The following is a 15204-nucleotide window of genomic DNA, read 5'->3' as shown; positions in this document are numbered from 1 at the left end:
CTTACATACCATTTAAGGAATCGCTTTTTGCGATTCCTTAAATGGTAGCACAAAATTAAGGAATCGCAAATTTTGCGATTCCTTTAATACATTGCATTTCCTGTTTTTTTGTCGCAAACGCTGCTATTTTGCGATTCGCAGCGTTTGCGACAAAAAAACCGCTTGATACATCTGCCCCTATGTTACTATAAGTTTGTCACTACATCTAACGGTGTTTGTAAGCAGATATCCGAATAGTAGGGATGCATGGGCGTGCATGAATGGTTAGCAATGTACGTGGATGCGATTGCCCATTGCAAGAAACGCAGGCAGCGATGCAAGAAGGGCACAGATGTGCTCGAACTGCATCATTGTGTGCATGGGGATGCAGCAAACCATGACAGTGTTGTAGAGTGATTTATATAAAATAGGGCATGCTTTCATAAATGGCCCCATCATTTTTCTCATGCAAAATGCTCCTATCTGTAATCCAATCCATTGACAGTATTTAAATACATAATTCCAAAAGATGGGATTAAAATGTCCTGATTGTGAGTGGGCAGTTATATTGGATTTCTTAACTGAAATGATCAGTGATTGTTACGGCATCCCACCGACAGGTACCATGTGTCTCAATGCTGAAGTTTGATGCTTACTCTCTGCAACAGCCATGGAATTGACAGTGTTACCTTTTGTACCAATTATATTGATGGGGTTATCAAACTGACACCCAGACTAACAGAAGTGGCTTCAACAATCATGAAAGACACTGAGTGTCTTCTGGCTCAATCAGCAGGGGTCCAGCATCCAGGACAGGTCAGTGCAGTGAGACGAGGGAAGAGGTGTGGTGCAGTGGCCAGGGCGGCTGACTCCGGAACACTGGTCTCACGGTTTGATAGTCAGCAACAGGTTAGCCCAGCACCTTGTGACTCTGGGCAATAGTTTGCTTAATCTTCCTGACGGCCCCCAGCACTCGGACACCTCTCCGGAGGTAGCTGAGCGCTTTACAAATGCTGGTTTTTCATTTTATTTCACTACATTTCAGTGGACACCCTACCAGTCCTGGGCTCTCTTGGTCACACTGATGCTCCACACAGCTCTGACCTGAGATTCTTGACATAGCTCGGATCATCTCACATTAGGACAATTATATTTTGTATTTATAACGTGGATATTGCTTTTCTATGAGCCATGCATTATTTTTAGCTGGTAATTGACATAAATAATAAAACTTGTATTTTTCTCTTAAACACCACTTTTACGTCAGGCAAAATCAGGACTAAATATCGTCTTGTCGCATTTCAATATTGATTACACAGATAGAGAGGACACAAGTGGAAGCTTGCACAAACTGCACTGTATCTGCTGTTTCCTATTTGTACTGTTGCAGCATGTGACTTGCTATAGGAAGTAAAAGAGATAGGTACTAGCTTGTGTGGTGGGCAGGCTGATAGTTCTGTATGCAAAATATGTATTACATACCCTTGGCACCAATGAAGAAAGATGGTCTCTGCATCTCAATTTCTGGTGGCATTTTTGTATTTTCAAAGAAACACTGTCAAAATATCTCCTATGCATTTTGGGAGGTGGAGTTATTGGCTGGCACCTCTAGTCTAAAAAGCATTCCTGCTCTACTGGTTGCAGCTTTGGCAAGTGAACAGCTGGCATGGACAAGTTTTTTTTCTGTTTTTAGATCTAGGTTGATGTGGCGGTTGTCTGCAACACTTACTGTTATCCATTCTTTAACAACTACATAGTTGGTTTTGCCTCTGCCTAGAGGAGTATTATTACTCTTTCTCCACATTTTATTGTTCGTTTGCTGTATCATTCCATTTTTAAGGAGTTGCTTGCATAATGCATAAGGGACTATTCAACATCTCAGGATTACACTGAATTTATCACCCGTTAATAATTCTCCTAGCCACATCCTACACAGAAAACAATTGTTTTTGGTCTGTTTCTTCACTACACTAGACTTTATTATTTCTGTCAGGACTTGGAAATGCAATGGAGACCTACTGATTTTGGAATGCTTATTTGCTTCAGCTAGTGGAAGACCGAAATAAAGAGTCCCCTAGTACCCTCTTCCCACTTAAAAAAAATAAATTATTTTGTCTTTTCCAGGGGCCTACTCCTGGTAGGTCGTAGCCCCCATAGAGCACTGACCCAGGTGCTTGTCAAGGGGTTTAGTATAAGTCCTAGCTTTTTGAGTATTATTGCAGTGTTCAGTTTTTGGTGGGCAATTTGCCAAATTGTTTCTGCAATGCTAGGTGTGGTTTTTTTTTTTTTTTTTTTTTTTTTTAGCAGAGTAGTACTAAACTTCTAGATTAGAGTGCTGTACTTTAATTCAGTGCTGACCATTTTAAAGGGGTGGGAAAGGCAGCCAGTTCTTTCAAGGCTTCAGGTGTACCTCTTCTACCTCAGATGGAACAGTAGTAGATTGCACGCTTAACAAATCAAATACCTTTTAATGCACATAGCGGTGCAAGAGAGTGTGGGTATCCCTAGACCACTGAATGGTTTGTTGGTTTGGGCACTGTTCATCCAAAGAACAGAGGTTTGGTCATTTGTAATTCCCAACTTCTGCTTAGTGTGGTACCTGCTCGTCCATGTTGGCCGGCTCGCACTTTAGTGAAATTACCATCAAACCGACCATCTTGCTAGTAGTCTTAAGAGATAGGCCACACATTTATTGGGAACGAGTCTGCACGACTAAAGGTAATTTTGATGGGAATACCAATCCCGTTCTCTCTAGAAGTCCATGCATGGGTTAGTATGCCAATCGCTCAGCATTTTACTGTTGTGCACAGTGTTCTCTTAAAGGATTTTTGGTGCTCTCAGCAATCAATATTTCAGGGGCCGATGTTGGGAACCTTTTTGAATTTTATTACACATTTTGATCTAACTGAAGCTAGTATACTGCCCAACAATATTAAACTATGCTAAACTTTCTGAAACTGAATCACACCAACAGCTAATATATACATTTCTTGTCCAAAATTGCTCAGGCTTGCATTAGAGAGAGGGAGAGGTTGAGATAGAGAAATAAAAGAGGTGAAATATATATATGGCCCCCTACCCATATTCAGCAGCAAGGGCGCCACAGGCCTGTCTGCCCAGGGCACTATCCGAGCAAGGTCCGGCTCTGGCGTGTAGGCGGCAAACTGCTCGGAAGCAAATGGTGTGCTTGACATGGTGCGGATTGTGGGAACCGTGGCCTTCGTTTGTTGTGTGAGCGTACACTTCTGAGGAGCGGGGAAGGGTAGATATGCTGCGGTTCACATTCTGTTGGGAGAGTTTACTTGAGCGCACAGTACGAGTTATGGTCCAGAAAAGCCATTAAATGTTAAAGGCCTATACCACAAGTTAGCTAGTTTCCAGAGGAGCCATTTTAAAACAGTACTGAGTAGAATGGGAGAAGATGTGGCTGAGTGTGTGAGCTGTTGACTTTGGAACGAGGTTGGGGTCGCAGCGCCCACCCGCTCAACATCCTGTGATTCTGGGGAAATCACGTAATCTTTCCGGCTAAAAAAAACTTGAAAATGAATGTGTCCTTGTGTAATGTAACTGGTGCTCATGTAAAATGCTCCAGTACCTTTTGCTCGAGTTTGTGTTATATAGAACTGCAAAAAACAAGAGAGCTGTAAGGACATTGACTCAAAGGAGAGAGAATAGAATAAAACTTCATCTCGACTACCACAAAGTGGTGGCAGCCATTTACCCCAAACCCTGGACTTAGCTTATCGAACTTGACGGCTGTTTACTTGCGTTCATCATGGTGGATTAAGGGCATAATGAAAGGATTCTCCAAGTTCAAAGACCCTTCCCCGTCTGGCCAGCTTCTCCCTCTCCAACTTGTTGCTGAGTGCTGCTGCCACCCCAGTCAAGACGGCGATAGAAGTGTATTTGTTGTGTGACAGGAGACCATAAATGTAATAGTTTTGTGGCGAGCGAGATTGGATAAACAAGAGTCGTGTCTAATCTGTGATTGAGGTAAGTAGCATACCACCAGGCGAGATAAGACAGTTTGAAGGTGTCTTTCCAATTCTTGGTTATCTGTTGAAAGGCAACTGCTAATAGTAAATCAATGATCTGCAATTGTGAGTGACTTATCTGCCAATCAGGTGACAAGCTACCTAAAATAATAATAATAAAGGACGAAGGAACTGTGGTGTTGAAAATTGTGTTAATTTGAGACCAAACCTGTTCCCAAAACTTGCGAAACATATGGGCATGTAAATAACATGTGTTTTAAGTTGGCAATGTCATGAAAGCAAGTCCAGCATGTAATTGGAGTAGCAGTATGAATCCTGTGTAGATGTGCGGGTGTAATAATCAGTCTGTTATAGAAAAACATTTTTGGAGTAGTGCTTGCCACTCTAGAAGATTTCCTTAATTTGAACCATATTTTGTTCCATAACGAGACGGGCCAATCAACACCCAGGTCAGTCTCCCAAGAAAGTTCTATTTTCAAATTTTTAGATGGTGGTGCGAAAAAACCCTTTCTTCCCCAACCTTTACTACAAGATGTTGCTAAGTTTCCTTGACTTCCTTTATTTTGTATTAGCAATATTTATGAATATATTCAAACAATATTTTATCTTCCTTTAATTCTATGATATGTTTAACATGAACCAGACTTTCTTTGCCTTTAGATTTGCATATTCCCGAATGTGCTCTTCTTTTCAATTCCAATGTAACTATGTTTCACCTATGTCCTTTATTTATTCTTTTTATTAGTTTTTCTTTGATTGATTACTTGTGCGAAGTATTGCTGATTAATTGCTTTTCTTGAATAAACGTACTTTTGAAACTTAAAGAAGTGTATTGATTGACGGTACCCACAACAATGCTTAATTTTTTTGATATTTGTGATTTTTTTAAATGCAGGGCCCGGCCTTTTCTAGGGATCTAGCCGTTGCGCTTTCCAGGGTTACTGAAATTTCGAAATACTAAAACTGCATAGTCTTGAAACCACTTTCTTCCGTATTTTTCTTCCGCCTACACTTTCCTGTCAGTTCGTCTCCATCCTTCATGTTATTTTTTTCTTTTCTTTGTTTACTTTTTCTCTTTCTTTTACCCCTTTGTGCCCTTATCTCTTTTGCTCTGGGCCAAACTCTGATGATGGAAAAGAAGTCCCAGTCCCCAAAAATGAGTGCTGGGGCCACCACTTGCAAACACCTCCCCAAAGCCAGTGCTTTTATTTGAGGCGAGCAAGGGTGCATGCCATGGGCTTCAATGTAGGCATAGAAGATACACCCCAGATTGGAAGTAAATAATGGACATAGCTGGGTTATAGTCGCCTAGTGCCCTGGCATTCTGCACCCTTGCACTAGTGATAACCACGCCCCACGCTCACACACTCGATCCAATCTTTACATCCAGCAAATACGTCTCCTTCAACCACACCACAGCTCTCCATTGGACAGACCACAGCTGCGTGCACTTCAACTACGTAAAGACTAAGTCCCAAAACCAGCTTCAACAAATTCCCCGCAGGAACTGGAACAAAATAACCACTGAGCAACTTTTCACATCGCTCCACCAATACCCTCCTACTCATTCATCAGACCCAAACCATGCAGCTACCAACCTTGCACAATGGATCACCTGCTGCGCTGACGAGTTAGCACCTCTGAAAAACAACCCTACCAAGTTAAACCTCAAGAAAGCCCCCTGGTTCAATGATGAGCTTAAGAAATCCAAGAAGACATGCCGCACCCTCGAGAAAGCCTGGAAAAGCAACCCATCCACCGAAAACCTAGCCACTTTCAAGAACGCCACCCGTAAACACCATCAACTAATACGCTCCACTAAGAAATCAGCTTTCAATGATCGACTCGACAACAACGCCCACAGCAGTAAGGAACTGTTCAACATAGTAAAAGAATTCACCAACCCATCAGCCGGCACCAATGACATCACTCCCTCCCAGCACCTCTGCGACTCCCTAGCTTCATTCTTCCACAACAAAATCGCCGACATACACAACAGCGTCACAAAACAACCGGGTGACCAGTCCACCCCACTCACCTCAGAACATAATCTCCCCCCTAACAACCTTCATACCTGGAAACCAGTCACCACTGAAGACACCATCCGCCTGATGAACTCGATTCACTCAGGATCGCCAACCGACCCATGCCCCCACCACATCTTCAACAAAGCAGATTCAATCATCGCTCCCCACCTTCGCGACATCATCAATAGTTCCTTCAACTCCGCCACTTTCCCGGAAAGATGGAAACACGCCGAACTCAGCGCACTCCTGAAGAAACCCACAGCAGACCCCACTGAACTCAAGAACTACCGTCCTATCTCGCTCCTCCCATTCCCTGCCAAAGTCATCGAGAAAGCTGTCAACAGTCAACTCGCCGCCTTCCTCGAATCCAACAAATCCCTTGACATATCATAATCCGGATTCCGAGCCAAACACAGCACCGAGACCGCCCTCATCGCAGCAACAGACGACATCCGTAAACTATTGGATAATGGTGAAACAGCTGCCCTCATCCTACTCGACCTCTCCGCAGCCTTCGACACAGTCTGTCATAACACCCTCATACACCGCCTCAGAAACATCGGAATTCAAGGAAAAGCACTGGACTGGATCATCTCATTCCTCGCAGGAAGAACCCAGAGAGTCCGCCTCCCCCCTTTTAGATCAGAAGCCACCGATGTCATCTGCGGCGTACCACAAGGATCTTCACTCAGTCCCACACTATTCAATATATACATGAGCCCCCTCGCATCCATCGTTCGCAAACATAACCTCAACATCATCTCTTACGCAGACGACACCCAGCTGATCCTCTCCCTCACCAAAGATTCAAACACCGCCAAAATCAATCTACACGAAGGAATGAAAGAAGTGGCCGAATGGATGGAGACCAGTCGCCTTAAACTGAACTCGGACAAAACGGAAGTCCTCATATTAGGATCATCCCCCTCCGCTTGGGATGATTCATGGTGGCCTCCGGCCCTGGGAAACGCCCCCAAACCTACGGACCACGCACGTAATCTGGGATTCATCCTAGATTCTTCCCTATCGATGACCAGACAAGTCAACGCAGTCTCCTCATGCTTCAACATCCTACGCATGCTCAGAAAAATCTTCCGTTGGACCCCCATCGAAACAAGAAAAACAGTAACCCACGCTCTGGTCACTAGCAGACTAGACTACGGAAACACCCTTTATGCCGGAATCACAGCCAAACTACAGAAAAAACTCCAACGTATCCAAAATGCATCTGCTAGACTCATTCTAGACATCCCCCGCAGAGCTCACATCTCCAGTCATCTGAAAGACCTCCACTGGCTCCCCGTCACCAAAAGAATTACGTTCCATCTCCTCACCCACGCACACAAAGCACTATACGATCTAGGACCCGAATCCCTCAATTCACGCCTCTCCTTCTACACTCCCACCCGCAAACTCCGTTCTTCCAACCAAGCCCTCGCCGCTATACCACGCATCCACAGGGCCACCATGGGGGGAAGATCTTTCTCCTACCTTGCGGCCAAAACCTGGAACTCCCTCCCCACACATCTCCGCCTTACTCAAAACCACCTCTCCTTTAGAAAACAACTAAAAACATGGATATTTGATACATAACGCCACCACCTCCCTCAAGCGCCTTGAGACCCTATGGGTGAGTAGTGCGCTATACAAATGCCAAACTTGAACTTGAACTTATATGAGAGACTTCCTGTGGACTATTTCCCCATTCACATTGCTTTTACTTTGAACTGTTACTTTTCCAACAAGTTATTTGAAAGATATTCTATGGCTTTGCTCCCAGCTGAGGCATCTGGATCGCTGTGTGGTGATTTCCAAAACATTTCTTAATTGCAGGAAATGCTTAGTTACTATGGCATTAAGAAAAAGCATCATTCTGTTTAGAAACCAGTGAAATTGTCATCTTGTGGCATTGTTTGTTGGACAGGTAACCGGCCTGCTTCATCTTCGAGGTACCTTCAAGATGAGGTAGAGCTCAGTGTTCCTATTGATCTGTGAACGCTTATGTCGTAAACAAGAGTTTTGCATACATATATTCTTTATTGATGGTGCTGTCAGGTAGCTCTTTAATGCTTGTTGAAATTCAATCAGTGCCATTAGGACATAAGCGGTAGTGAGATGAGTACATCTGACACCACAGGCCAGTATATTTTTGGAGTCCCACATGGCAGAAGAAAAGGCTGTGTTTGCAGCTCTGAGCTACAGTGTGTCTCTCTTTGCACTACAAGGCACCAAGATGTGGCCTTCTAGTCAGGCCCACCATTAGAAGGCCTTTCTGACTTGATGTTTTAGTGGGCTTCCATCTGTATGCCTTGGGTTTATTGCCTTTTGTGGGCCACGCAGCTCTTGGTTTCCATGGTTATCAATTACCCTTAGTACCATTTGGTTGAAGCGGGCATCTGTGGAGATTCTGTTCAGCTGCAGAATGCTTCTGCCAATAAACAGGGCGATTGTTGTTGGCCCCGAAGTAAGATCGAATATTGCATATTTTGACCCCAGATAAAACTCACATTTGCCAAACCCTATTAGTGCCTGCTCTTCTCCCACCAGTCTAACATCTATATTAAAATATGTGTTCTGAGTATTATCTTTTTGTCTGGTCCAATGAAATGGCGTCTGCCAGCTGGATGGTTGACTAGGATAATTCAGAAAAGGATTCAGACTAGCACATTGGACTCCCAAGGATGAGGTGTTGGCCACCTACCCTCCACCTATGAAAATGTGTATAACATCACAATCTTGTTACGTGCACACTTGAGTCCTGCATTCTCACTTGAATCCCAGCTTAGGGATGCAACACTATATGGTAGGGTGTGTGCCACCATCCAACAAGGACTTCCATAAATGCATCGGTGCATAAAAAAAAATCTCTAAATACTGGCCTTCTGGCACTCCATACGCCAGCGTTCTTATCGTCCCTAAATGTAAATGTGCTATAGCTAGTTGCAGAGCCACATTGGAGGCACAGTTTTGTTGGACGTGGGACCTTTTTTCTAGGAATCCCTTCGACCAATTAACACAGTTGAAAGAAGCTCTTTTCTGTGTGACACAAAGTTGGAAATCCATTTTTAGGTCTGGCTTGATAGAGCATATACTGATGACATTTTGTTACGGTGCTTTAAAATATGTATAGCATGGCCTTGGCTCCAACCAGGGGCTTATTACTCTCACCACATGCTAGTGTCTATTCGGCGCATCAATCCGCCTTCCAAGAACTGTTTGCACCTTAAAGGTACCCTCAATCATCAGGCTGTTTGTCACATTCAGATATTCATTTCCTTTAAGTATTCTATACCCAATACATTACTTTTTTGCTACTTTCTTCTCGGCAGGGTGGGCCGAAAGTGCAGGCTCTAGTGGCCTAAACAGCGTTTGTAAATGCATATGTTTTCAGACCGATTGACTTTGCAAATGCTTCTTTAGGTTTGACATTAGTGGCGCGTCTCTTTAATTTCAAACATGTTGTATTCAACATATACTAATATGTAATGCAAAGGAATTCTTTGTTTCAAAAGTTTTGCACCGCAGGAGGCATTTTTGTTATTGCTTTTGTCCACGCTGCAGTGCAGTTGAAAACCTATTGGCTTTGGCCCTAATAGCGTTCCTTCGACAGTGGCTTTTATTTGTCACCAGCCATAGGTAGGCCTGAGAATGTGAGGGAAACAGATTAAACGAGGACTGCTGCTGAGTCTGGAGTGCAGGGCTCACAGTTCGATCCCCGGCAGCACCTTCGCTGCCCAGTTCAGTGCTTCAATACTGAATTGAAGAGACTGTGAGGAAAGAGGACCTGCAGGTCGTGACAGGGGCAATGATAATGTGGCTTGTGCTGTATTCACTGGTTTACAGCGCTGTCTAATAACAGTGAATGAGGAAATGTCAATATGTACCTAAATCCTAAACTGAATAGTTTTAAGGAAGGATATGTTATTGTTGGTTACAATGCTTGATGTAATGCTGATGGTAAACATGATTTACATGTGTGTTTTTTGTTATTTATACATGATAAATTAATTTGCCTTGAGGCCAGAACGGTGACTATTCCTGTTTGCACTTTTTAGGTCGAGCCTGAGCAGCGCATGCGCTGCTCTGCGAGGCATGCTGAATTGAGGTAGAGACTTGAAGCTCCGCCCAGATTTTTCATTGGCTTGTGTCATTGTCCACTGTACACTGTGGCTGTTCATTGGTCAAAAGGCTCAGTAGTCCCTCCTTAGTACTGCCTTGTCTCATTTTGTAACTTCCCTTGGCGACACCTCCTGTTATGTGTGTTGTTGCTCAGTAGGCTTTAATTACAGCCTCCAAGCACTATTTTCTCAAATAGCTTTATCCTGTCTGCGGTTGCAGGCAGGACACACTCTCCTAACGCTTTTAAAAATGTTATAGCACAAATTTGCAATGCAAAAGGTCTTGTATTTGCGAGAGTTTAATCTATTGCCATTGTACATGACTATGCCTTTTATTTATCGGTTTTAAAAACAAAACATAAATAAAAGGCATTGTCATTTACAATGCCAATAGGTCAAAGTCTCATAAATGCGAGACCTTGTGCATTGCAAATGCTTGTTTTAAATGCTGTAAACGTGAATCTGCAGATTATGCAAATTTGCCTTGTTATAATAAGAGATGGTGGGGAAGAGTTTTGCGTTGTTAGATTATGTTGATGACATCTTAATATGTGGTCTATCAGAGTACCAGGTGTGCTCTGTGCTTGTAATGCACATTAAATATATTTCAGTTTAATGGCACTAACATGTGGCTATATTGACTCATGCATCTGTCAATGCAAAGCCTACAAGGTGCCTGACCGTGCACCATGTAAATCAAATACCTTAAAAACCACAAAGGTTGTTAGATTTGTGCTCACTGAGTCATTTGGTGTCATGACAAAGGCAAAGACGCCTCGCCCAGGTCCTCCTTGTGTTTTTTATTTGTTTTCATCTCGAAACTGTCTGCAAACGTTTGTTTCACGTTTTAAAGTTCGACACAGCTAGTACAGTCATAACACTTGCAACGCTCCAGTGATACTTTGTACATAAGACCTAATTACCATAGAGTTCTGTTTCCTAGACATTAACATTTTCAGTCGATTCCGAGGAATTAAACCCGGTGTTCGGCGCCTACAAACAGGACTACTGGAATTACGTGGAACAAAGGGTGCAAATTATGAAACAGGATGGAATATAATTATGCAACAAGCAAAGGCAAATTATGCGTCCTAATGTGCGTGTTCTGTGACGGCAATATTTAACCTTTTTCTCAATTTAACACACAGTACTGGATAGGCAAAAACCTCCCCTCCCTGGCACCAGTTTCATACTGGAATACAGCAATTGTCACCAGAAAGGTGACCAGTTACCCATCGAATGTGTCTGCTTCGCCGTGGCACTACGTGTTGCACATTTTTTTTAATGCATTTGTTCTTTTCATTTGTTGTTTTTTTTATATATATATCTGCAAATTATGCAGCACCTGTTATGTGGCTAGTGCGGTAAAGTGCGACTGCAAAATCCTATAATTTCAGTAGCCTTGCCGAAAGGTGAGAAATATTGGAATCATGTTTATACTCCTAGCAGTCTCCGACTTAATTTTCCAGCACGGTGTTCAAATGCTGCTCTTAATGGTGCTTTTACCAATAGGTATTGAATAGTATTCAGTGTTGGTTAAATAAAATAATGTCCGAGAACTAGGAGTCTATGGGTATTTATGTTTGAGAGGTGACTATGTTCAGACTTTACCTTATAATAATGCTAACTTCCTTTCTCTTACGAGCACAATTAAATAACGGATTTTGTTAATGAAATCGCCTTTCGTTGGGTGTGACCATCTACAATCTATGCCAAATGCCAGGTTTATTCTAGTTTTGTACCTGGCATACCTACGATCCTGCTATTATGGGCTGCCATCTCTGGGTGGGCCAAACCTTTTGTGCACTAGTAGACCATATCCTAATTACATGATGTATGCCATTTTGTTATTATTTGGGGTGGATGAATACCCACCCCAAGGAATAATCTAAACACAGGTCAGTGTTAACCCTCAAAGTTAGAACAAAATTAACTTAAGCTCAACCACCATGATAGCTGTGGCACAGAGCAGACAAGCTTAACTTAAGACAATTTGTAACATATTTATGCATTACTAAAACAGTAACAAAGCCAAACTGCCAAACAATAAAAATCCCAAATAGAATTTAAATAATTGAAGGAAAAAATGTAATAAACACATTGACAAAAAAATTAGAAAAATACCAAGGGAAACCAGAGTTACATTTTAAAAAAGATTTAAGGGAAAATAACGCCAAAAGCACCATTGATAGTCTATGCTCGCTGAATACTGGGACCTAGGTGCCATTTCAGATTGACTGTGATGGAGCATGTATTGGACACACCAACCAGGTTTGTCTCGGTCAAAGATTTGCCTTCTGACTTAATCCTTTACATCTCACTCCGAGCAGGAGTACACTTCTAAAGCCCCTCAAGACCTCATGGGAGGGCATATAGAGACTCACAGGGTGTCAGGCAGAGGCTTACAGCAAAGCGGCGTAACAAAACTTGACGTGCCCCCCCTGCAAAGTACATGCAGGGGGCCCCCCATGGTCCCAAGCCAGTCTGGAGTTCTCAGGCCAGGGACCTGACAGTGTCGAAGGGGGCCCTAATTAGCATTCTGACAGTTCAGGCAGGTTAAGAGTAACTTTCTAAAAGTTACTTTTTAAAATATTTATTAAAAATCCTACTTCACCATTGAATTGGGCTTTTGATCGCTTTTTGAAAATGTTTTTTTTTTTTTTTTTTTTTGCTTATCCCATTCCTGAGACACAATATTAGTTTTTAATCTGTACTCTGTTTTTCTACATAGGTCACTGGGCATGCCACATTGAAAATAACTTTTTGGGCCTTGGCACTATAGTGACATGGTAGCATTCATTTTCTACATATCCCACTTTCAAATACCATGCACCTTGCCTTGTGGGGAATAAGGCCTTCACAAGGTTGATTTACTAATAATTAAAGATAGTTTTTTACCTATCAAAAAGGGTTACTTTAATACTTCCCACTACATTTACACTGCAACAGTCAGAATGCACAGGCTAGGCCTGAAGTCCTGTTTGGGTGGCACCCAAACAGTCTTCCTGGCCTTGGACACACTTTTTACACCATATACTAGGGACTTCCAGGCAAGTTAAATGTTCCAATCGGAAAAATGCTAATGTAACCATGGTTAAGAGGCAGCACAGGTACTTTACTATTGGTTAGCAGGGCTAAAGTGCACAAAGTTCTAAAGCCAGGAAAAAAGGCAGATTACTTTAACATTGGAAGGAGCAGCTATGCCTGGCAAATGACCTCTTCTTCAGGCATAAGATTTGTCATCATTCCCTACTTTGTGTCAGTAGATACACTATGCCCAAGGAGGCACTATTTTTAGAGCCTTTGTTGCATGACACAAAAAGGTTGATCCAAAAAAGGGTATCTGAGAAACTGGATTAGACCAAATAAAATAGTATTGTGCAGCTTCTCTAAAATTTTGTTTGTCATGTTGTTGTTCGTGTGGAAAATCCCACTTTATCACCCACAAGGTGCAGTCTGGCAATTGAAGGGGCCATCCATTGAAAAATGTAAGGCTTATCCCCTTACAGCGACAGTCGCTAACAAGAAGTGATCTGGAATTGCCCTTTGTTTGCTGAAATCCGGTGGGATTGCAAAACACAATGTGACATCATTCACGAGATAACCCTTTTATAGCAAAAGTCGCTTGAAGGTAATGGGAATTTAGCAAATGACTACTCAACACTGTAGCATTGGACTGTACATCTCCCCGTGATAATTGTGGATGAAGAGGCCATGACATGGTGCAGAAATATGCAGAAAGCGGTCAAATGTTTAAAAGAAAAAAGTAAAAAATGTAAAACAAAAAAAGTTTTAAAATTGCTGTTGCATGTAGACTCCCTGCAAAGACAATTGCATTGTAAATATTCATATCTGACATATTTTAATAATGTTGTTTCCTATTTACAGGCCTTATACCATTTCGTGCGGCGAAGGGGGTGATACTTGTAAGAAACAGAAGAAGAAATCGTTTTTTTTCATCTCGAAACTCTGCTTTTTATGTCATTGAAGGCAGTGGAAACATGCGATTCTGACAGGTCAGTGCTATGCCTCTATGTAAACACCCTGAAAATTGACAACGTCTTAAACATTTTATTCTTGCTGTTTCCTGTTAATTACATTTTGTAGCTTACTTAGTTTGTAAATTTGTGTGTAGGTGCACATTGGTTTTATTAATATATATTAGTGGGCCCTGTTTTCCTGTTGCTGTGGTTTTATGGTTCTGTTAAACTGAGGTTTTCCGAATTGACGTGCTGCACCCTGCCTTTTCTGCAATCATGCCAGGAGAATGTGGTTCCTCCACAGTCCTTGGCATTTACAGAGGTGCAGAGCACACAGTCCACTAAAAACGTATGCAGTCTTGCTAGTTTAGTGGCCTTTTTACACCAAACATTTTAGTACTTACTCGAGTGGGCTCTGATGTTGACTCTCGTCGTGGGACACTTTGTTTACAGGGTGGCTTCTCCATTAGAGCGGAGGAGCTTCGTCCCACTGAAATGCCACCAGAAAAACCCCTGTCAGGAGGGGGTGGGCTTGCTGAGTGGCAGCAGCAGGAAGCAACGGTGGGCTGCCTGTGCATTATTTTAAAAGTGTGCATGTCTCTTTGGCCGACCGTCTTGTGAAGGCCAGCCACACATGCACATTTTAAACCTCTATAAGCCAGCTGTACGCTGGGTTAGAGAAAGCACAGGACTCCATTGCTCTTTAGAGCGCTGAGAGAAGCCACTCCCTCCAATCCTGTTGCTCTTCTTATGCTGGTTACCAGCTGGAGAGCAGCACCATGATTGGTTAGTGTAATTTGCTGGAGTCCACGGAGCCTGGAGGAGACAGAGCAGAACATGGATCGGAGCAAGGACATCGTACATCAAGCAAGGTAAGTGACTATTTTTTTTTTACATTTGGCATCACCTTACATGCATGCACCCACTCACCATCCATTTGCCCGTCCCCTCACTCTTCCGAGTTGCCAGCCGCCACTGTTAGTTTACTCTTGCCCACATGATCTGTGTGAGGTAAGGTGCATGCAGTCAAGGTCGAATTGGTAAGGCGTGCACTCGGGCAATGGCTGAGGGGCCGGTATACGAGTTCCAGCTGTGGACTGCTTTT

At 42.8% G+C, this 15204-nt stretch overlaps 1 protein-coding gene across 7 annotated transcripts in view; it reads left to right on the top strand.

Annotated features, from left to right (window-relative positions):
* The window catches only part of PRKCD (protein kinase C delta), a 408906-nt gene that overhangs the window by 98607 nt on the left and 295095 nt on the right, over window positions 1-15204 (top strand). For all 7 annotated transcript variants that reach the window (XM_078661638.1, XM_078661637.1, XM_078661636.1 and 4 more), the window contains exon 2: window positions 14008-14135. The gene's annotated coding sequence lies outside the window, so the exon portion shown is untranslated. The remainder of the gene's footprint in view (window positions 1-14007; window positions 14136-15204) is intronic.

Source organism: Lissotriton helveticus, chromosome 9, assembly GCF_964261635.1.
Source record: "Lissotriton helveticus chromosome 9, aLisHel1.1, whole genome shotgun sequence".
Taxonomy (NCBI): Eukaryota; Metazoa; Chordata; class Amphibia; order Caudata; family Salamandridae; genus Lissotriton; species Lissotriton helveticus.
This window is presented reverse-complemented; position numbering and strand designations above follow the sequence as displayed.